Source organism: Aptenodytes forsteri, unplaced genomic scaffold (genome assembly GCF_000699145.1).
Source record: "Aptenodytes forsteri isolate BGI_AS27 unplaced genomic scaffold, ASM69914v1 Scaffold229, whole genome shotgun sequence".
NCBI classification, from domain to species: domain Eukaryota; kingdom Metazoa; phylum Chordata; class Aves; order Sphenisciformes; family Spheniscidae; genus Aptenodytes; species Aptenodytes forsteri.
This window is the reverse complement of record NW_008795863.1, coordinates 4,159,639-4,180,503: the sequence shown is the minus strand read 5'-3', so window position 1 is coordinate 4,180,503 and position 20,865 is coordinate 4,159,639.

Below are 20,865 nucleotides of genomic sequence, written 5' to 3'. Positions count from 1 at the left end.
CGAGTGCTTCGTGGTTTTTTTTTTTCTGATGGTACTTCCCAGGTTCATTTAACTGGAGGGGGGGAAGCCCCCAAACGCCTCCTTTATTCATAAGGGAAGAAGAATGCTTCTTTATATGCAATAAATCATGGCAAAGCCAAATATTATGCTGTGCTCCACAGACTCCTGTGAGCACTGGATCAGGCCATGGGAAGGTTTCTGAATTCCCTCACTGAACTCTGCGAAACAGCTGCTCCCGCAAATAGTGGGACCCATCTTCTCAGTTCCTCTGAGGCCGTATGGCTTGTTGCTTTCAGTCGTTCATGGGGGTGAAAACCAGCCAGCTACACATAATACCAAAATATGGCATGTCCCGTGTTAATCCAAGCTTATGTCTCGTCTGCATTACACACAGAGACCAATAAAACCAGGGCTTTTGTAAAACTGGTGGCTAACACTGAGAAGTAAATGCAGTAAATGCGCTTCCAAGAGGTGGAAGCTTCTTGAGCTATTTTGCCTGGGACCATCTGTTCAGCCACATGCTTTCTCTGAGAGCCCCAGAACTGCTCTGACTAGTTATCCCATGGCTGAACTGGCTCATTCCTGTTCAATTTCCTTTGCTGAGGCTTTCTGAGGCCGGTTTGTTGAAGAGCACCATCTGGGATCCCTAGAAGCCTTCCTGGTTAGCTCTGCTGGGCGCTAAGCCCCTTGCATCCCATCCTGCTGCGTCACGGCTGGCTTTCTAGGAATTCAGCTGTTTAATTCAGCTGTTGGATGAGAACAAACTCCCTAGCTGTTGGGTCAGCTCCCAGATACCAGCCGGTTGAGGCCTGATTTCTCCCACATCTGTTAGGACCGTGGCTATTAACCCAGTGTCAAAATGTCCACCTGTGGGTCATCATTATGAAAATTGCCACTTACCAAGATAGGCAGTGACTGAAAAGTACTATTGTACCAGCCAAAGCAAGTGGTATCCAGTGCCGCTCTTGGGCAGCAATAATCATATCGGGTGCTAATTGCCTTCCCAGTTGTCTCAAAGCCTCACTGCTAGCATTTTTTGTGAGCACTAAGTTGACCCCCCCCAAGTCTGAATGCTTAAGATTGTCCATGATGGCCAACCTACTTGCTTAAAAATCTCGCTGCAACACTTTCCTGAATTGTTGCAATGTTTTCAGTTTGGGAGTGGAAAGAGGAGCATGTGCAAAAAGTGTTTAGAAGGTTAAAAAAGAGTCGCAATGGTTATTGAAGAAGACTTAAGCCACAACTGAAAGATCCTTGTTTGTTTTCAAAATCTTAATTACCAGGAGCAGCTCTGGAGGGGCGGGGGGGAGGTGGTGCTGCTTCCTTAAAAGCTCTTTCTCCTAGATGAAGTAAGTTAAAGTTGCAAATGAACGAGCAGTGTTGACTACCAGCAAGTAAAAATGCTGTTCTGCTTCTTGTGACAGCTGTAATTTGGTTTTAATGATGCAGAAGAAAATTCAAGTGACTGATTTGTAGCTTTGATACCAGGAAACGGTATTTGCCTTTCAAATCAAGAATACACCAGCCTGCAGAATTAGCTGCTGGCCATCCTGAAATAGGAAGGTCTGTGAGGATAAGCAGCTGCTTGTGGCTTGACAGGTAAAGTGCTTATGAAACAGCAGGAATCGCTGAAACAGAAGTGAGACAGCAAGCAATAGCAAGAAGGAGAAGGTTAAGCACAAACAGATATTGTGCGGATGATCTTAAAAGAATCACGTTAGTTAAACGTAAGCTCCTTTCTAGTCTAATTAGCAAATACAGCAACATCGAGAAATATCACGTTTCTACTAGCTCTTTGGAAACACCATGGCTTTTATCTTCCAATATTGCTGCTGGTGGGGTTGGGGGATTCCCCCCGCCCCCGCATTATTCCAGCACGCTCCATAATTACTTAAATAAATCATAAAATAAATGACAGGTCTGTAGTCCATTTAAGGTTATTTTAAAAGCTTCTAAGAGAAAACGAAAAGCCTTTTTAGAAGGTCTGCAGCTCACTCAGTGTCTGTGGCGTATCTGAATTATTGCCTCATGAATAATCAGGGCAGGAGAAGCCTCACAGATTGCCACACAAATTAGTGTAAGGGAATATGAATACGTCTGTCACAGCTTCGCCTGACAAGGCTGAAATAGATAGCTGGATTTCACCCAGGGGTTTGTGGTGCCTGAGACGATGGCCTTGGGATGTCACCTGGTCCTGCGACACAGCAGGGATCAGGAGCAGGACTGCGATCCGTGGCACCCCTCCCAGTCCAGCCAGCTTCCGGGGGGGCTGCAGCACCCCAGGGTGTTGGGGTATCCCTCCTGCCACAACACTGCAGTGTCCATATGGGCACCACGAGGGGGAAAAGTCATCCCTTTCTGCCGCTTTACTTCACGCCTCTCCACAGTCAGCCGCCCCCCTGACATGCTGCCCTCCCTTTTACACACCAGGCACACATGGATACATACCACTGGTAATGGTGTACTGCCTCTTAACTCACCTACCCAAGTCTACAAGGAAAGACCCAAAATAGGACAACATGGCAACACCACATCTGTGTTGTGCCTCAGTGCCTGGACAAGGACCGGGCTTGGACCATCCTTCCCCACCACCCCCTTCCCCTCACGTGCTCCCTCTGCACAGAGGAAATCTCCATGCACACAGAGTACTCCAAGGCACGCATCTTCCCCTCCCCCTCCTTCCCTGAGTACCTGGAGCCATCAAGCTCCCTCATTCTCTCTTTGGAGGTACCACATCCCTTGCTTGCTCCCCGTTCCCCTGGTTTGACTTTCTTTTATGTAAATCACTGCAACCTGCTAGAGTATTATTAAGCTGCTGAGTACATATAATTTTCATATGAAATGACAGCTAATGTCTTCAGTTTCCACATAGCCCAGCCTGCTTTCTGGAGAGGCTTAATGGCTTTAAGCAAAGTCTGCTTCCCTTCCCTGTTTATCATCTTCTTATCTATCTTGCAGGAGTATGAGACATTCTGCCTGCAGGTTTGGGTGAGGGAGATTACTGCCCTGCTAGAGATGTCTCTAAAATAAAAAAAAAAAATTATCATCTGTTGCTCAAAAACACCTTTTTTTTTTGTTTTAGCAGAGCAGATTTAGGACTTTTTCTCTCATTATTCATTCTTTGCTGGTGTACAAACACCTTCTGGAGGGCAATCCAGGCATCCTTTGAAAAAATTGTGAGAGAAATCCTGAGAGCACTTGGTGGTCTGGGCAGGATTTTGCAGGTGAGGGAAGGCTCAACAGGCTGCTCAGCAGTCAGTGCAGCCACTCGTCCTGGAGTTGGCCTGAAGAAAGTCGCTGTGTGGAGGCAAAGGTGGGACTGGGGCTGCAGAGACCCAACACAGCTCCTCAGAAGTCCCTGGTTTGGCAGCCATCAGTTGCAGGTTAGAGCTGCAGCAGGTCGAGGGGTGGGGACAGGGCACCCACCTGCCTGGGTCAGTCTTGCCCAGGGTGATGGACTGAGATCTGAGGAGAGAAGGTCAAGGAAAAAAACCTAAAAACCAGTGTCCTTGGTAGCTGGAAGAAGATGGATATCTGAATGAGAAGAAGAAAGAAGGTAGTTTGGATATTGAGTTTTATATGTCTCCTGATGGCAACAAGCCTGGCTGAGCAATGTAAGTGGATACTGCACTGAAAGGGAAGAGGGCTGCTAGGCTATGCAATGTGAATCCTATTAAATGCCAACAATAGCAAATTGTTTTGTCCTGTTAAATCCCTAGATTTTTTTTTTATACCTTAATTGGATTTTTTAATGCCTACAATAAGGTTTTAGAATAGGTTTACACAGAAAAATGTCATGGACCCAGGTACTCTCCTCATCCTGCTTCCCTCCCCCACTGTGATCCCTCTAGATTAGGCTGCAGAAGAGAGCGCTGAGTGCAAGTGGACAGGCTCACCCCAAAGGCACTGCTCAGCAGGCACCTCTTTCTCACTGAGACAGTTGGAACCAAATTGGCTCCAGAATACTAAGCCCTGCAGTAACAGGCAACGGGGCACAATTTTGCGGTGTTGACAAAAGTTCCCACTTTACATAGGAAAGGAGTGGTCTGTGTATTTTAGCTACTAAGAATTGCAATGTTAAGTGCTTAGGCAATTAAGACCATAAATCTCATTGATTTTCTGCCCAGGAAAGAGACTTAAGTAACTAAGACACTTTGGGAACTTTTATCACAAGTCTCTGACTACGACTTCAGCTTGTTTGTCTTTAAAATATGGCCTTGATTCCTGACGTTGTCTGAGAGAAGGTATGTATTGTGTTGTTCCTCGCTCGATTTTCTGCACCCTGCATTGGCAAGACAGAAAAAAAATCCACTTTGCATATATGAATGAGAGGAAGAACAATAAAGGCCATGATTTTGTCACAGCTATTTCCATGACAAAACCAAAGACTTTTGAGAGGGTATTTTCTTAGTACAATGTCACTGTGGTTTGTCATTGAAATCACATCTTAGACAAAAATCAAAGCCCTGGCTTCACAAATTATCTGTGTTCCCCTCAGTCTGTGATGCCTCTGACAATACCACAGCGTCTCTTCGTGCACATAAAATGCAAGTTAAATATGTTGTGCAGGCATCTTAAATGTTTTACAGCTAGGAATGAATGTGTAGTCATATTTTAAAAAAGCATATTAAATTTATTTTTTAATAAAGTAGTAGGACCATGAAATAGTTGAGAAGAAAACAGCAATAAGAAGTCAGGAAAAACAGAATTAGCCCCTGGAAACCAGCACCCTGGACCGTGTTTGGTAAATAACGGGCCTGATTCTGATTTACTAGAGAGCAGACCTGGACCTGTGGCTTGGCTGTAGCAAAACTTGAGTTGTGCTACTGCATGGGAGGCCACACGAGGTTACAGACCTCGCCCATCTGTAACACTGACAGTGTCTCTCAAAATCAGTCCGTGTTTGACTGACAGGGAAACCCCGAGCTGATGGAGCTGTTCTGTGCCACGTTTGTCCAACAAGCCTCCAGGTCTTCAGCAGGATAGACTGACCTGCCAAGCAGTGATGTCCTGAAGAATGCAGTGACACCCAATGGAGGAGAAACGGTGCGACACTATTCCCTGAATTATACAGCTCTTTTCACATCAAGAACAGAAGCAAAATTATTTATTCAGAAACTGCCTCATTATGGTATAACCTCTCGTGTACATGGGTTACTTTTACTCAGGAAATAATTAGCGCATCTTCCTAGCACAGACCTAAATAATTTAGTAGAAACATTTCCCTGCCTAGAAGAATCTGCCTGAGCTCCTGGCCAGCAGGTCTGGGTTAGGTGGCCAGCAGCCCTCCTGATTCACATCAATCCTTCCCGAAGAACCAGGAGAACCTCCATTTACTGCGGACCCTGTCCCATAAGCACGGCTCAGCCACCACTGGGTCCCAGATCCAGAAGTGGTTTATTCAGCCAGTCCCACTACCAGGGTTTCTGGCTTCTCCCACTGGCATGAGTTACCCTGAAATCACCCCAACGCCAACGCAGAAGATCCCTCCGGTGCTGGTTCTTCAGGTTAGGCAGAGGCAACTCCAAAACCCAAATGGAGCCAGGAGTAAGGAACTAGCCCACTGTTACCTGAGGCCACTCCTGACCTGAATGGAAAAAAAACCACACCACCCTACACCAAAATTAAATTATCATTTGAGCTACTTAGCAAGTTAACTAAATTTACTGTGACCTACATACCAGAAAGCATTGGATATGTGGAAATACTTCTTTCTGTGGGAGTCAGGTCACTCAGTAAAATCTAGTTTAAAAATCCACACACACTTTTCTGAAGCCTCCATCGGTCTTACAGCAGAGAACGGCCAAGCTGAAGAAGCAGTGAGACATTTTTAACTTGACATCTATGAGGTCAGGCCTGCAATGATTTTAGTCTCTTGTCAGGGCAGCAAACAATGCTGACAGATGAACTGATTAGCCTTGGTGCATATTACAGTGCAGACACAGTAATTACAGCCTAGAAACAATCATTTAAACAGAAAATAATGCATTACGTGCAGAAAGTGCATTGCCAGCTGCCTAGGGGCAGCACCTCCATGGCTACTACTCAGAAATAAAACACATCAGGCAACACATTGGGCACTAAATCTTTCTAAAAGTACATCAGCTAAAGAGCAACCACTTATAAACAGCTGATATAGTCACAGATGATAACACAATTAAATGTATATATTGAAAACAGCCTTGTAAAGACAGATAAGATGTATCTATCTATCTGTCCATCTATCTTTAAAACAGAAAGTATTTTTTATCCTTTTACATCTATTTATGCATATGCATATATACAGAGGTAAAAACAGACCCCTAACAACAGTTCTTCACATGGTCTATAAAATGGCCTTTTCCAAAACAGGGTGGAGGAGATGTCCTTCAGACCAGCACTGAAGCCGACCAGATGGACTTTTCCACACCTCTTAGCATCGTTTTCTATCCCATATCAGCATCACTCAACTTTTAACCGCAGACTGCTGCAAAGCTGGTCTTTGGAAATTAAAGAGCTGAGTCACCATGTAGTATTTGCTCCACTCTTTTTAAACAGTATTTGTGTATAAAAGCTCAGCTCAGATTAAGAAGATAAATACAATACAGAGCTTTAAAGATAAGTTAAATGGACAGTGAAAATTGGCCTTTAATCTACTTAGGAAGTCTTTGTGATAAAGTCTAGCATTTTTTTCTGTGCTAATGAAGGACTAGGCAAGATGGTAACTGAAGAAATGTCTGGGGAATAGCGTATAGGTCATGACTGGTTTTGTTGCTGTTGCTTCACTTTCTAAATCATTCATACAGATAAATTTTGATTTCTTTTCCATATCAGTGTGATCAGATGAAGCATACAGACACTATCAAAAGATGCATACGTTGGCTTTCAACCTTCATCACAGCGAGTTTCCTTTTTCCAGCAGGCATCTGAATGTGCTACCATGTGTGTAAACCTCCTTTTGATGCATGTCTTATGCAAATAAGCCTTCGCTTTAGGGAGCAGCAGGCCACGGGCTGGCACATACATCAAACAGCATGCAAATCTTTCCCCACCGAAGACATGGTTTATAGCATGCCACTGGATTGTAAAAATGTAAAACATCTGTCAAATACTGTAGAGCTATAGCATGATGGCTGTTAAAAACAGCCACGCATTGCATTAACAGAGCATATGTTTTGCAAAACCTTCTCTGAGACACCTATACCCTCAGCGGTACATTCAAAAGCCATAAGAAACTGCAATTAGTCCTCCCAATGGTTTACACTGGATTAGAAAGCAAAGGAAACGGCTACGGATCTCAGTTTAAGCCAAGTTAACCAGAGTTTAGTTTATTGACTGGATTTGCTGGCAATTGGTTTTAGCAGCAAGATAAAAATAATATTAAAAAGGCACTAGTGTTCTCTGGGAGATTTTGGAAAGCCCAAGGGCAACCTGATTGGAACAATTGCATTGTGCAGGGAGGTATCGCTTGAGGTAGGGCTGCCCTCAGTTAACCCAGTATTTTCTGAATGAGAAATGGAAATGAAACGTTATGTCCCAAATGAAATCAAAGAGGCTTTGTGCGTTCACACCCTCTAAAAATGTGGTTATAAGAAACAGGCACCTAAAAATAATTTTGTCTCTTCTATTCAGTCCTGCCACACTTACCACTTCAATATTTGAACGCTACCATCCCATGGTTTAATAAGCAGCATGACTAACATCTGTCCCATAATTTATTTGCTCGTCCTCTCCCTTGGGAAAGATCTGTGTGCAGTGGAGACTGTTTTTATTATGTATACACACACAAAAATACCTAATTACACAAGCACACACACGTCCATATAAGTTTGTCAGGGATGGCAAGATGAAAGCAAAGGTGCCTCATACCTAGGGCAGGGAGTGCTGAGGTTTGCACTGTGGGAATGGGGGGGGCAAGGCTAGAAGGGCCCCCAGAAGGTGCTGCCCAGACACACCTCACCCTTCCCCTGGATAAAGCACGGTTGTGCTGGGAAGGTGTTTGCTCTCGCTGTAGCGCTGCTGTGGCGCGTCGTCTCTAGCAGCATAAATGACCAGACACTCCTGGTGACCAGTGTGACCAAGTGGTTATGGAAATGTTGGAGTCTCTTACATGAGTTTTAGCTGTAGTTGCTACAGACAGGGCCTGGTAACGTAGATCCAAAGAGCTTGACCAGTAATGATATACCAGGATTTCTTCAGACAGTTTTAAAAAGTTTTCTCTATGTTACAGCACTGTGTTTTACCAGGAACCTGTTTTTATATTAGTGACAGAATCTCTGTGCAATACGGTTGTGCTGGAGTGACATGCAGAAGAAGAAACTATTTCTTTAGTACAGGAAGAAATTGTGGTACTAATTAAATTTGAGCAAGTAGAGGCAGGAGAAAGGAATTCCTTTGTCTCTCTGTTTCTGGCAGTGAAAGAAAGAGATTTACAAGGAGTTTTTTGGAACTTGGCCTCTTTGAATAGGGAAAATCCACAGCGATTCAGGAAATACATGAATGCAGTAGCGGTGCTATGCAAGAAAAGATCCACTTCTAGTTATTTTCGTAACACAGGCTGGATGCCCTTTAGTTGGCTGTGTCCTGTGACTGAGGACAGGAGTGCTCTTGCCCATTTTTCTAGAGGTGCGTGCTCTCTGTGACGATGTATTTGTATTTTTTTAACTTGGATGGGAAATCCAACAGTGGAAAAGTTACTAATCCAGAGAGCTCAGCAGGTTTGAGCAGGAGGGGTCAGGCAGCATCACAGCAAGAATAAGTGACAGCTGCCATAAGAAACTACAATTGCCCATCCCATTTCCAGGAGCCAAGATGAAGGACGCAAGCCGCCAGCACCCGGCAGGACTGTGTCTGACTTTCAGCCTCTTTTCTAAGTACCCATCTGAATTTTGATACTGTTTTCCCTGTTCAGATCCTATATGAGCCCAGACAATGCTTACACAGCCATTTGCTTCTTGGGAACATATGGCAGTTTGCTTTCTCTCCTGTGATGGTTGCTGTTTTGCCAGCTGGGAGACAGGCAAGTTAAATGATTTATTTAATGAGGTGCAGCAGGGCTTGGAAAACACCCCATTCCTGCTCCTTCCTAGGCTGTGTTGAGTTCACTAGGCTGCCTTTGCACTTATAGTGGATCAGTGGCAAGGTTTAATAAAAGCTTCCAGATCCTATGCGTTTTTCCATGAAACAAGAAGGGTCCATCAGGCTAGAGAAGGCGAGCCTGCAGGAGGAGAGCATTCCTCTGGTGTTAAGGAGCAGGTCTCTTAGTATTGACACGCATTTTAGTTGATAAGTGCCTTAAGAAAGTTACTGAGCCACACCTTATACTGCCTAAAACTTCACCAGAGAGAGCAGACAAGGCATTATGGCCACGGGCATGATCTCCAGCCACTGTAAGGGGACTGTAGCTCTGGACTGGATTACTCTGGGCTGCACCGTCCTGGTCAAGGCAAAACTGCCTAAACAAAGACCAGCTCTGGGTGCTGTTGGGGACCCTCCACGAAGAGAGCAGCTCCAGCTGCAAGGATCCTGGCCATGGGCTTTCCGCTGCTGCCTCACTCATAGCTCCCTGAAGCCCAGAGGGGGACCTGCTTCCCACCAGGTTGCTGCGCTGCATGGTCAGCACACTAGAGAGAGCAGAGCAAGATGAGCAGGGCAGCTGGAGTGGGAGTATTGAGGGATTTGCCGGCATTTATGTTTCCTGCTTTTTCCAAGAATGACAGCACAAAACAACAGCATCATAAATGCCACGTTTCAGCCAGTTTCCAACCTGGCAGTGTGAAATGTGCATGTGCCTTAACTGCTACCGTGGAAAACACCTTTCAGTTCAAGCCAGCATCTTTGAGGATTTCCTGGGAGTTGCAGGTGGCACTCTGCCATATATAGGGATTTAAACACAAATAAGAACTGGTCTCAGTGGTGAATGAGGAACATGGATCTTTATGAAAATATGTTGCTTGTGGGCATGTCACAGACTGGTGGTGACATCAGTCTCAAAGGTGGTGCTGGCCTCCTGCCATCCATCGCCCAGCACAATTAAAGGCCAGCTTGGCAAGCAGCGGGGACATTGTGTGGAGCTGTTTGTACAGCAAGTATGGCGCTGCAGATTGGGAAAATGAAATCTAGTCCCACCTCGATCCATTTCCTTATGCTTCCTGCACTGGGGGTGGGAATAGGCCTGGGTATAAAACAAAAAGAGGGAAGAAAAGAAAAAGGTCAGTTGTGTTTAATGTCACATTTAGCTCTGTGGATGGCACCAGGTTTTGGTCTGTGCCTGCTTGTCTGTGCCCAGAAGCTGCGCGTATATTCTTTTGCGATGGGAACCAGTATAGCAAAGCAGCTGGGACAGGGTTTTATTGTGGTGCTGAAAGAGACCCCAGCACCTGCAGAGCATTCTTTCTCCTCGGTCCCATCCTTAGTCAGCTCACCGGGGCCTGGCATGGAAAAGGAGGATTCATGTAGTGCCTGTTGTCTGCTAAACACTGTGAAACCACTCCAGCATCGACTGTCTGGGCACTGGATTCCTCTAGAGGGAAATGGTGGCAAAACCGTTCTTGGAAATCTAGTGCTGTTCTAGAAAATGAGGAAAGTTTGCTGTAGCAATCAAAGCATCAAATGATTCATTCACACATTCTCAATAAGGTCAGGTTTCAAAGTTGGGGCACAACTTTAATTTTAAAAGACAAAGCTTTCTGAATAATCCTGATATGGTTATGACCGAGGAGCTATGCCATTGCAACCATATTCTCCTTTAGCATCGACAGCAGGAGCCTGCATTCCGCCTTGAAGGATGAGGAGGGCAGAAAGGTCACAGTTTTAGAGCACTGTTTATTATTATATCTAATTTCACTCACTTTATTAATGAGAGCACTGTTTATTATTATATCTAATTTCGCTCACTTTATTAATAATTGACTTTTCCCCAGTCCTCTCAAATGTCACCCTTATGTTTCTTCATAATTCTTCACTGAAGTTTTAAACATTCAAATTATAGATAGAAACAAAGGCAGGCACGGAGTATTAGAGATTGCCTCTTCCTCTCCTCGTGTGATTCAGTAACTTTGGCCAACTGTTTGGGCTCTAGAAGTACTGGTAATTCTGTAATATCTTCACAGAAGTAGGTTTCCCTTTCTTCCCTGGTCTTGGGCCCCAATTCTCCATTCCGCACGTACCTAAAGCACCTGAGGGATTTAGCAAGGAAGAGAATACAAGATCAGGCCCTGGCGGTTTGCAGGGGATAAAGAAATCTGCTCGCACTCGGCCCCCAGCTGGCAGCATTTACGGCAGCTCTGCAGTGCTTACAGCAAATCGATGGCTGTACCAGATCCCAAAACCAGAACCCACTCCCCGCTCCCGATGAGCCGCAGTGCAAGGGCAGGACACAAAGCTGCTCAGGCGTGAAGGACGGCACTTCAGGGTGCCTTTGAGATTTGCATCCAGGCTACTCATCAAAGATGTCATACTCCATTTTACATTACATTTGAAAAGAAGAAAGACTATATTATCTCTGCTGAAGATAATAAAGAAACTTAACCATCCTACGTGTGGATGCATCTGAAGCCTGTAGCTTAACTGGCATTACGTGGTAAGGATGAGCAGCATAGGGAATACGGTGCTGGAGGATTAACTTTGCCTTCAGAGGCTGTGCAGACAGCTGAAGAAGCTGACAGCCTAGCAGATACCTTTATCTGCAACCGTTCTTTCTCCCAGATGCCGTCCTCTGTCCATCCATGGGCGCATCCATCTCTCACATGCTGGCAAAAGATCCATGACTTTCATCCTAAGCAGTTTCTTATTTCCAGCCAAAGTTTCAGCTGTTGCTCTAGTTCTAGGAGAACCTGCATCAGCGCCCTAAATCCTGGGTCCTACCCTTTATGCTAACCTAGGGCAAGGAGGTACCCAATATTAACGGCCATCGTACCTGTACACCAGTAATGCAAAGCCCCAGCGTGAGGGCCAGCACAGACATTTTCAGCATCCACACTTAGCATTAGGACTACGTTTAAACTTAGCCTTAATTCTGTTGTAAGCCCAGGCCAGAAACTCAGGTTTACATGTAGTTAAAATCAAATGCTCATCCACACCCCATTTTTTTACCAGAACACAAATGTTTCAGATGCAGACCAAGGTGCTGGCTCATGCCAGACATTTTTACTGATTTTAAAACTTTGGCAAACAAATATATTGCAAGGCTTGATCCTTATGGTGACTTCTGAAGCCATTTACATCTACGTAAAAAGCCCGTGGGTGAATTTCTTTGCAGCAATTACTCTGCTAGTTCCACTGAGGATCACTGAAGTGACTCAGGCAGACAGTCCAGCTCAGATACTCTGACTTGGTACCATTTCTGTGCTCCCTGCGCATGGGGGAAACGAAGGCACGGAGACACGGAGGCGGGGGCGTTGCCCGCCACGTCTGCAGGAACGCCCTTACAGACAGAGAGCAGGAGTTGTCCAAGGGTCTCTTCCCTTCCACTCCATTTCAAAACGTACCCAGAGGTACAATTCTTCCCCTTATTTTCATCATATTTAAAACATTAGACTTCAGTGAGAGGTACTTTAGAGTCAGAGACAAACTTTATTGACCTATAAGGCTTTTTGTTCCAGGAACTGTCTCCTAGGCTGTTCACCGTCTAGCAGCCTTGCATTATTTTAGCCATGTTATACTAAAGATAATGATAAAAATAAAGATAATGATAAAGATATATGATAATACAGCGTGACAACAACTGCTTTTCTATGGTTGGGCCATTAGCCCAATAAATATTTGGTGCCTTGGGGATTCTGTCAGGGATACAATTTTCCTTCTTTTTAGAGTAAAAAGGGTGATGAATTTTAACTTCCACTGGAAAAAAAAAAAAAGGTTTGAACCGTTTCTTGCAGTCAAGAAAAGTCAAGAAAACGTTTTGAAGAGCAATATAGGCTCTAAACCTCTTAAAGAGTGGTAAAGAGCAATCCTGGTTTTGCAATCAGGTTTTTTCTAAGTAAGGGTTTTCATGGGCACCCACTCATACTGATCCTGTTATGGCACTGTGGTTTCAAAGCAAGAGAAATAGAGCAGAATTACATGGGGAAATACCGTTAAAAACAAAAATGCTTTTATTTTTGTTAACACTTGCTAAAAGTCAATACACTATCAGTTTCCTGCTGCAAACAGAAGGGATTTCTTACATATTAAGATGTCACAGAGGGTCTATGCGCTGAGAATATCAAACCCATAAATTAGCATCATATCAAAAATAATACATCTAGCTATCATAGGAGCTTTCCCCTGTGAACCAGAGAGGAGAGTGCTTAGTCCCACGGAGGTTAACATGTGGGAAAGCATTCAACTTACAGAATCCACAAACGACTGGCAGCCCACATTAAATTTGTTGTCTTGAATCAATTGAGAGTGGTGTGGGGGATTCCACAAGGGATATTATCCTGTTTGGCCTTAAGCCACTCACTGGAAAATATGTGTATTGGAGGTGAAATTGGATTGCATATATTTGTCTTCTAAATATTCACCATATGCTCTCATAAAAGTAAGTGCCAACCCCATCTATAAAATGAATTGTTTATTGTGTAGCTGTTTTCTTTAGGCTTTGCTTCAAATCCTTAGTACACAACATGAGATCTGGAAACATTTGAGTCATATATGAGATGTTAAATGAGTTTATTCCAAATTTTTAGAAAGGAAGCTTTGACAGCCTGAATGTGTGTTTACACGTCAATTGCTCTGCTTTATGTAATTACAATCATGCTCCAGCCCCTCAGCAGTTTCAGCTTCTCTCTTTCTATCCTAAAACAATTTGTGCTGTCTCAGCTATTGTGGAAAAGGTAGGTATCATCCCAGAAGGGACCTCATCTCAGTCATCATTAATAAACTTGTAACACAGAAAAGTAACACAACCCATTCTCTAATTAATAACATCTTGTGTGGTCTATAGAAAGCTGGAAAAAAACAGCTGAGAATTAGAGCTGTACAGAATATATATACAACGGTTATCTAGTAAAATAATAGGAGTGGTTTAGTAGCGCCAGCTGGACTGAGTAGCAACACAAGAAAACAACTGTCAAGACCTTGACACCTTGGCTATACAAAGCTAAAAGATGCCATAGGGCTTCTGGATGAGAGACATCAAAGCAGGTAGGAAGAATTTCTACTGTGAATAGGCTTGGACTATGTCTAACACTGATTTAACCTGTAACCTGGTCTCCAGGTCTCGTTAAATGAAGTTTTGCTTTGTTTGCACAGGAAGTCTGGTGTGAGGGAAGAGACAAATGAGAAAGAAACTCAGTGGACTTACAGTGCGGTGTCTTCCTAAAGCAGCCACCCAGAATGCTGCAGGATGTCCAGGCAGAAGCCCGGGATTGGCATCCCAGGACATGCACAAGGATGACAGAGGCTGGACAGAAAAAGAGCAGGGGGGGCTTGTGCTGCCAGGTAAGAGGTATTCATGTGAACAAGCAGGTACCACAGCCATTCTTGCAAGTAACAGCAGGTAGAGATACTTTACAGCTCTGTGCAAAATCCCAGAATGCCAAAGCTTTCCCTTCTGAAGTACTGCAAAAGGCATCTATAAAGGCTGGTGAGACACTGAATCCAAAATACTGGCTCCAGTGAAAACAAAAGGCAAATTTGTCTGTTAGGTGCCAAACCATTGGGTATGACCTCTGTGATCTCCGAGCCTTCTTAATGCAAAGTGGCTTGGCACTCTCTGAAGATAGCTCTCACTGGACCCCGAGGATGGCTTCTTGCAAGTTGTAAGACGTGCCTTCGGTAAAGCATGGGCAAGAGCCATGGCTGGGGGAAAGAAACACTGTTCCTTCCCTACCAGCTCCTGCCTTAAGTATAAGTAACAGAGACTAAGACCTCACAAGTCCCTCTGCATGAGCTCAGCGTATGGATGCTTCCATACTTTGTGGGGAACCTTTCATTTATAGGACTTGTAGCCAATCTCTCAGCCAAGTTTACCTCTCAGATCAAACACCCGATAGCAATACATTGTAACTTGAGCTTGGCAATTTTTTGCTGTTGTGATGCTGGACTTCTTGTATTGCATGACTTCAGGCACTGTTTGTGGGATGTGTTTCTCCTCCAAGACCAAATAAGAGTTCACAAGTGGAGGAAAGGTGTTTTTAAATAAAGGAGGAGTTTTACCCCTTAGAGGGACATTTTGCCTTCTTGCATGATTGCTCACTCTGCAACCTGTTTGTTGATATTTTTCTTCTCTTGTTCACATCGTTGAGAAAATTCCCAGAAAAACAACATGAGGCTCCCTAAAAGTGATGGCTTGTTGGGAACATTATCTCATGAAGCAAATACTTGCCTACATTTCTGCTGCTTTCTTTAGCAGAGCTCAAGAGTTTCAGGGTATCACAAATTCCTATTTGTTCTTTCCTGTACTGTATTTTTAGATTCCCATGATGAATGCACACAACTCCACCAGGACTCACACTCTTCCTCCTTCCCATAATGTGTTTACCATATAAAGTCCGAGTGGCCTAAGGCCACATAGCTTGCAAGCAATGAAGGTGAAGTTCCTTCTTCCAACTCTCAAAAAGAATCACAACCTTTTTTGGTGTTTGACTGAAGAACAAATATTGGTTTAGTACCCACCTTAAATATAGTTTTGTTCTTTCTCTGACATAAAAGATATTGTTGATCTCACTTTATATGGATAGGATCCACATACTAGCTTTTGGCATATTGTTGCTGTAATACGTTTTACTCAGTAACCTCCTAAGAAAGTAGCCCCCCAGAGCTATCTTTATAATGGGTTTTTTTTTTTTAAAAAAAAAACAAACAAAAACCTTTGATTGGGTGTTTTTGGGTAACATTTTCAGTAGAGATGAGATAATCTACTTTGGGACAACCTAAATCTAGCATTATTTCTGCTATTTTCTAGGGAAAATGTGTCTTAATAGTGCAGACATGAGATCTCTTCATTGGTGTCCACATCATATAGGGAATTCATAACTTACCAAAGACCTAAAAGCAAAGACCTGAGGTGAAAATAGCTATATTCATATGGCCTATATCCATTTCAAATTACACAATTCAAGGCTTCTTAAGAATAAGAGGAAAAGAGGTCCCAGCTCACCAGGCAGATATCAACTCTGTGCAGCTGTTAATCAACCATGTCTGGACCCTTGCCTTGCAGTTCAGGATTTTAGAGTTGCTCACGAGCAGTTTTGTTTTGATTACTTGATTACACCTGCATTGTCCACTGAGATTTTCCTGCAAAGTCTTTCCCAGAATGTTTTTTTAATGGCTTCCACCTTGCAGCTAGAACAGAAGAAGCTGGTGCTTTTTATGGAGTTTAGTAGGACCCTCCTAAGGTCCTTTTTTCAACAGACAGGCAGCTAGAACCAAAGAAAATTATGCCATACTTCGAGAAGAGATGAGCATGTGGTATATATGTAGAAGACAGGTATATATTATGTTTGTAAATTCTACTTCTAAAGAAGTCTATCATGCTCCCTCTGCCATGCTCTCTTCAGGCCCTGGAATCTGCACAAGGAAACCTGATTTTCACTTCAAGTCTCCCTCTTCTGATTCTCTTCTCAAGATTCATCACAAAGAGTAAGATGCAGCATTCCCTATGGTGCAATTACCAAAAGCTCTGATATAGTAAGTACTTACTGATCATCTGAGTTCCTTTTTCTTTTCATTGTATGGTTATGAGAATGAGTGGAGAAAACAATAAAAATACAAGAGTTACATGAATATCAAAGTGCCCTGTGAAAACAACTAAGAAAAATTCTCCAGAGTGAAGGCTCATTTAGCAAAAAGAGATATCAAAATCTTGGGCAGAAAGCCAAGAAGCAGTCAAGTAAATTTATGAAGCTGCTGCATGGACTTCAAGGCATGGTTTTTTCAAGTCTTAGCCTGTGTGTTAAGCAGAAGTTTGTCTCTAAAAGGTGCTATGTCGGGTCACCTGTTTTCCCAAGTTAGTCATCACTGTTGAGCCCCAAAGTAGTGTTAAGTCAGTCAGATTAAATGGTATTTGCAGAGATGGTGACAGCCACAAAGGACAAATTGGTCTTCTGGAAGTCATCTCAGCTTACCACCTCCATCATTAGCTGCTTATCAAAACTGAGCTGAATATCCAACCTTATTGAAAAACGAATGGATCCCGTAAGCTGTCTCAAAAACTGTGTGATAAAAATAGCTCTAAAATAGTTGCAATGATAAAATCCATTCTCAGATGGGTAAGCCATTCATTCTCTAGCCCTGGAAACAGTTGTGAAGCTGTTTCTGTTTTGGATACAGGTTAGGAAGCTAGGATCTTCTGGAGTTGCAAGAGGAATAAGACACTATTCATTGTTCAAAAGGGGGTTAGGATTGCTTATAGTGATCACGTCAGATAGAGCTCATCTCCTGAGGAAAGTGTTGTTAACTGGGTGATGCAGAAGTCCTGAGAATTTCAAGTCCCTGACTTGGGAGACTGAAGGAAAGAAATGGAGGAAGGATGAATCCAACCCTAGAAGGAGGTACCTTGATGAGTTGTGAAGAGCTGAAAAAAATGTTTACTTGATCTTCTTATTTCCTACAGAATGAGGACAGATAGTCTTTATGATTTGACCAGGAATGCAAGAATCATTCGATGTGCCAAATTGCTCTCATGCAAGATTGAAAGCCAAATCTCTGGAACAGGCAGAAGGAAAGATGAGGCAAGAATTTTAGACTGGCACACAGAGCAAAGAGAACACCTCAAAAGACTAGCAAATTTGTGTGCAGCTATATTTATTTTCAATTAAACTTCATTTTGGGTTCCCTCCATTTTACTTTGTTGAAAGAGGAAGAAAAAAATCCCCAGCTCTGTAACAGACCAGAGACCTGCTCATTTCTGGAAATATCCCAGGAGGTGAACGTTATGTGGTGAAATGTTCTCAGCAACAGTGCTGCCTATGTAACAGAAGGTGCACAGGGACTGCTCTAGCAAATTACTCATGGACAATAAATGATGTATAATGTGTCTCAAAGGCTAGGGAAGTGCACCTCTCTGCAGTGCACACAACCTTTCTAATCCAGAAGGCATTTTTATTTTTGTTTGGGTTAGTTTTTTCTCAACATAAGCTCTGTGGTAAGCATGACCTTGCATAAGCCTGGGATTTTTTTCACATATCATGTGACCATTCTCCCATCTAATACACCAGCTAAAAGAAAATAAATTTTATTCTTGATCCTGTTTTTATTAGGCTTTAAGTTCATATATAACTAGGCTAATTTTTAAGCTCTATATCGACATACGTTTTCCTGGGGGTAATATTGTCCCCAAACCGTATTATTCTGTTGGGTTTAGTGGTAGTAATAGTGTTTACAATGTCAGTTATAGAGCAGGTTCTGTAGCAGTAAGTACTGCATGAGCCTCCTGTAAAATACGCTGTCCTTGGGAGCTTATAAACTAGGTTATGATAAGTTGCAGCTGGCTGATGAGGTAACAAGTGAGCAAGATATCATGTCCTAATTAAAGGAGTTGGCTTGCTTTCCACTTGGCTACTGTAGTAAAGGGAGTTACTCGGAAAGCTGCTTGTCTTCCTACCTCATGTCTGAATAATGTTTGTTAATCATCACTGATTTCTCAGTGTACTTCTCCCCTGTGAGAAAGAGGGGAGGATCTTTCTCTTTCCCTTTTACTATGTGGTTTGTAGCCTGGATGACTCAGGGTAAGCTGTGCTATTTCTTCTCCTTTCATTTCAGGCGATGTGTTTACCACACTCTGGACTGGTCTGCAGAACAGCCTAACCTTCCCCATTAACTATTTAGAAACAAGCTAGACTAAACTAATGGGTACCTTTGCCTAAGATTCCCAAGAGCTATTTCACTCTTATGATCTCTTGGGCAAAAGCAGTTGGGAAATGTGGTAATGTAGTTCCTACACTCTTTCAGAGGGACAAGCAAACTTACTTTGAAGACATAACTGTCCTGTAAAGATTTATTTCCAGGAGAAAGTCTCTGGGGTAGTTCCAATCCAATTTCCCATTTCTTTTAGTTCTTCTCAGATTCCCAAGAGCTATTTCACTCTTATGATCTCTTGGGCAAAAGCAGTTGGGAAATGTGGTAATGTAGTTCCTACACTCTTTCAGAGGGACAAGCAAACTTACTTTGAAGACATAACTGTCCTGTAAAGATTTATTTCCAGGAGAAAGTCTCTGGGGTAGTTCCAATCCAATTTCCCATTTCTTTTAGGTTCTTCTCAAATACATCCTTTTCAAAGTCAGGGTCTGTTTTCTTTTTATTTAGTACATATAAGCAAAGGAGTGGGAGAGGAAAAATTATAATTTTTTTTTTTTTTACTTAACATTTTGAGTGTCTTCTCTTGTACAAGAATCCTGATATCTTGTAAGTCTTGTCACAAATACTCTGAACAGTGCTGACTACTCTCTGGAATTAAAATGGTAACCATTAACAGAGCAGATTTATAATTATGAGTTCTAAACTACACTTAATCCAAAATTCATAGATGCCAGTGATTCACCTAGTGAAGACGTAGCCGCAATAGTATATGATGAATAGAACTGAACAAACACAGTACATATTTTCAGTTTGAGAGTTAATCACTCGAATGATCCCATTTAAGCATTAGGTAGGTAGAATTTACAGATAATCCAAGAAATCTTCAATGTAAATACACTGAAAAGGAAAATTTTTTTAGCAAAAAGACAGACTGACTTGGTTTGATTAAATCATGAATTATTTGCTAATATTGAATCATCAGACTGCAGCTGTACACATCTGGGGTGTTTTCAAGTTTTCAGATTTGTCTATTTTGAGTGCTTTAAAAATCTCATCTCTTGCTGAAGGGCACACATGCAATTAATGAGACTATCATATTCTCATGCTATCGTTACAAACTCTGTTTTCCAAACTACTCTCAAATTGACATACTTTACTCTTCAAACCAATTCCTTAGGAAAGGACAGAAGTAATTGGCATGACTGGCAAGTACCAAATTTAGTTGAAGATAAGAGTACAGGAAACGCTGAAAAGAAAGGTGCTCCTTGCATTAGAACGATGAAGTAGTCCAAGTACTTTGGTGGAACTACACTAGGAGAGAATGTTCTCTGGGACAGCTAGAAGGAAAAACAATTAATAGATCATTATACCTAAAGACTATCAACTGGAAATCAGACGGTGACCAGTCAAGATATGTTATGCTATGCTTCTCCTGGGTTAAGAAGATCTACTCCTCTCAAAATCCACATAAAAGTATATAGCTCTTCCTTTGTTAGTTCTCTCTGGTAGGTTAGCAGGTGGCAAAACTACATTCACAGCCTTCAGAAATAGCTCCATCTAAGACCGCATTACAGCAATCTACCCCGAAGATGGCCAAAGCAGGAATTATGATAAGGATCCAATTTGGTCAAGCATAGATATCACTAAGAACAATTTAGTTTCCACCTTATGTCTAAGCATTCACCAAGGACAGACATTCCAGCAAAACTTCTAAACTGCAAAAGACAGTAAGCAAGTTTATTTAGTGAAAGGAGCTGAGAAAATTTCCTTACTTCCCTGCATCCTACTCTTAGCCGAGTCTCACTTTCATGTTAGCCCTTGCCTCAGTTGGCCCCAAGTTCATTCCTACTCTGCTGACTGGATGAAAAGAAGACCAAAAGGTAAATGCTGCCTCAGTAGCTCGTCAAACTGTTGGTTCACTGAACAGAAATAGTGAAAACGCTACAGGTGAGGACACTCCACACACAGATATTAAGACTAGACAGTCCTTGGCCTCATTCTAGCTTCCCACTCTCTGTGTAGAAGAAAGCGTGGCAGAAATGAAACCTCCTGCCTCATTCTCCCAATTAGATTTTCCTCTCCCCTTGGACTCATTGTTGTGGTTTCAAATTCTTGCTGTACCTTCAGGCTCTAGCATCACACCTACTCATTAAAAAGAGCAGT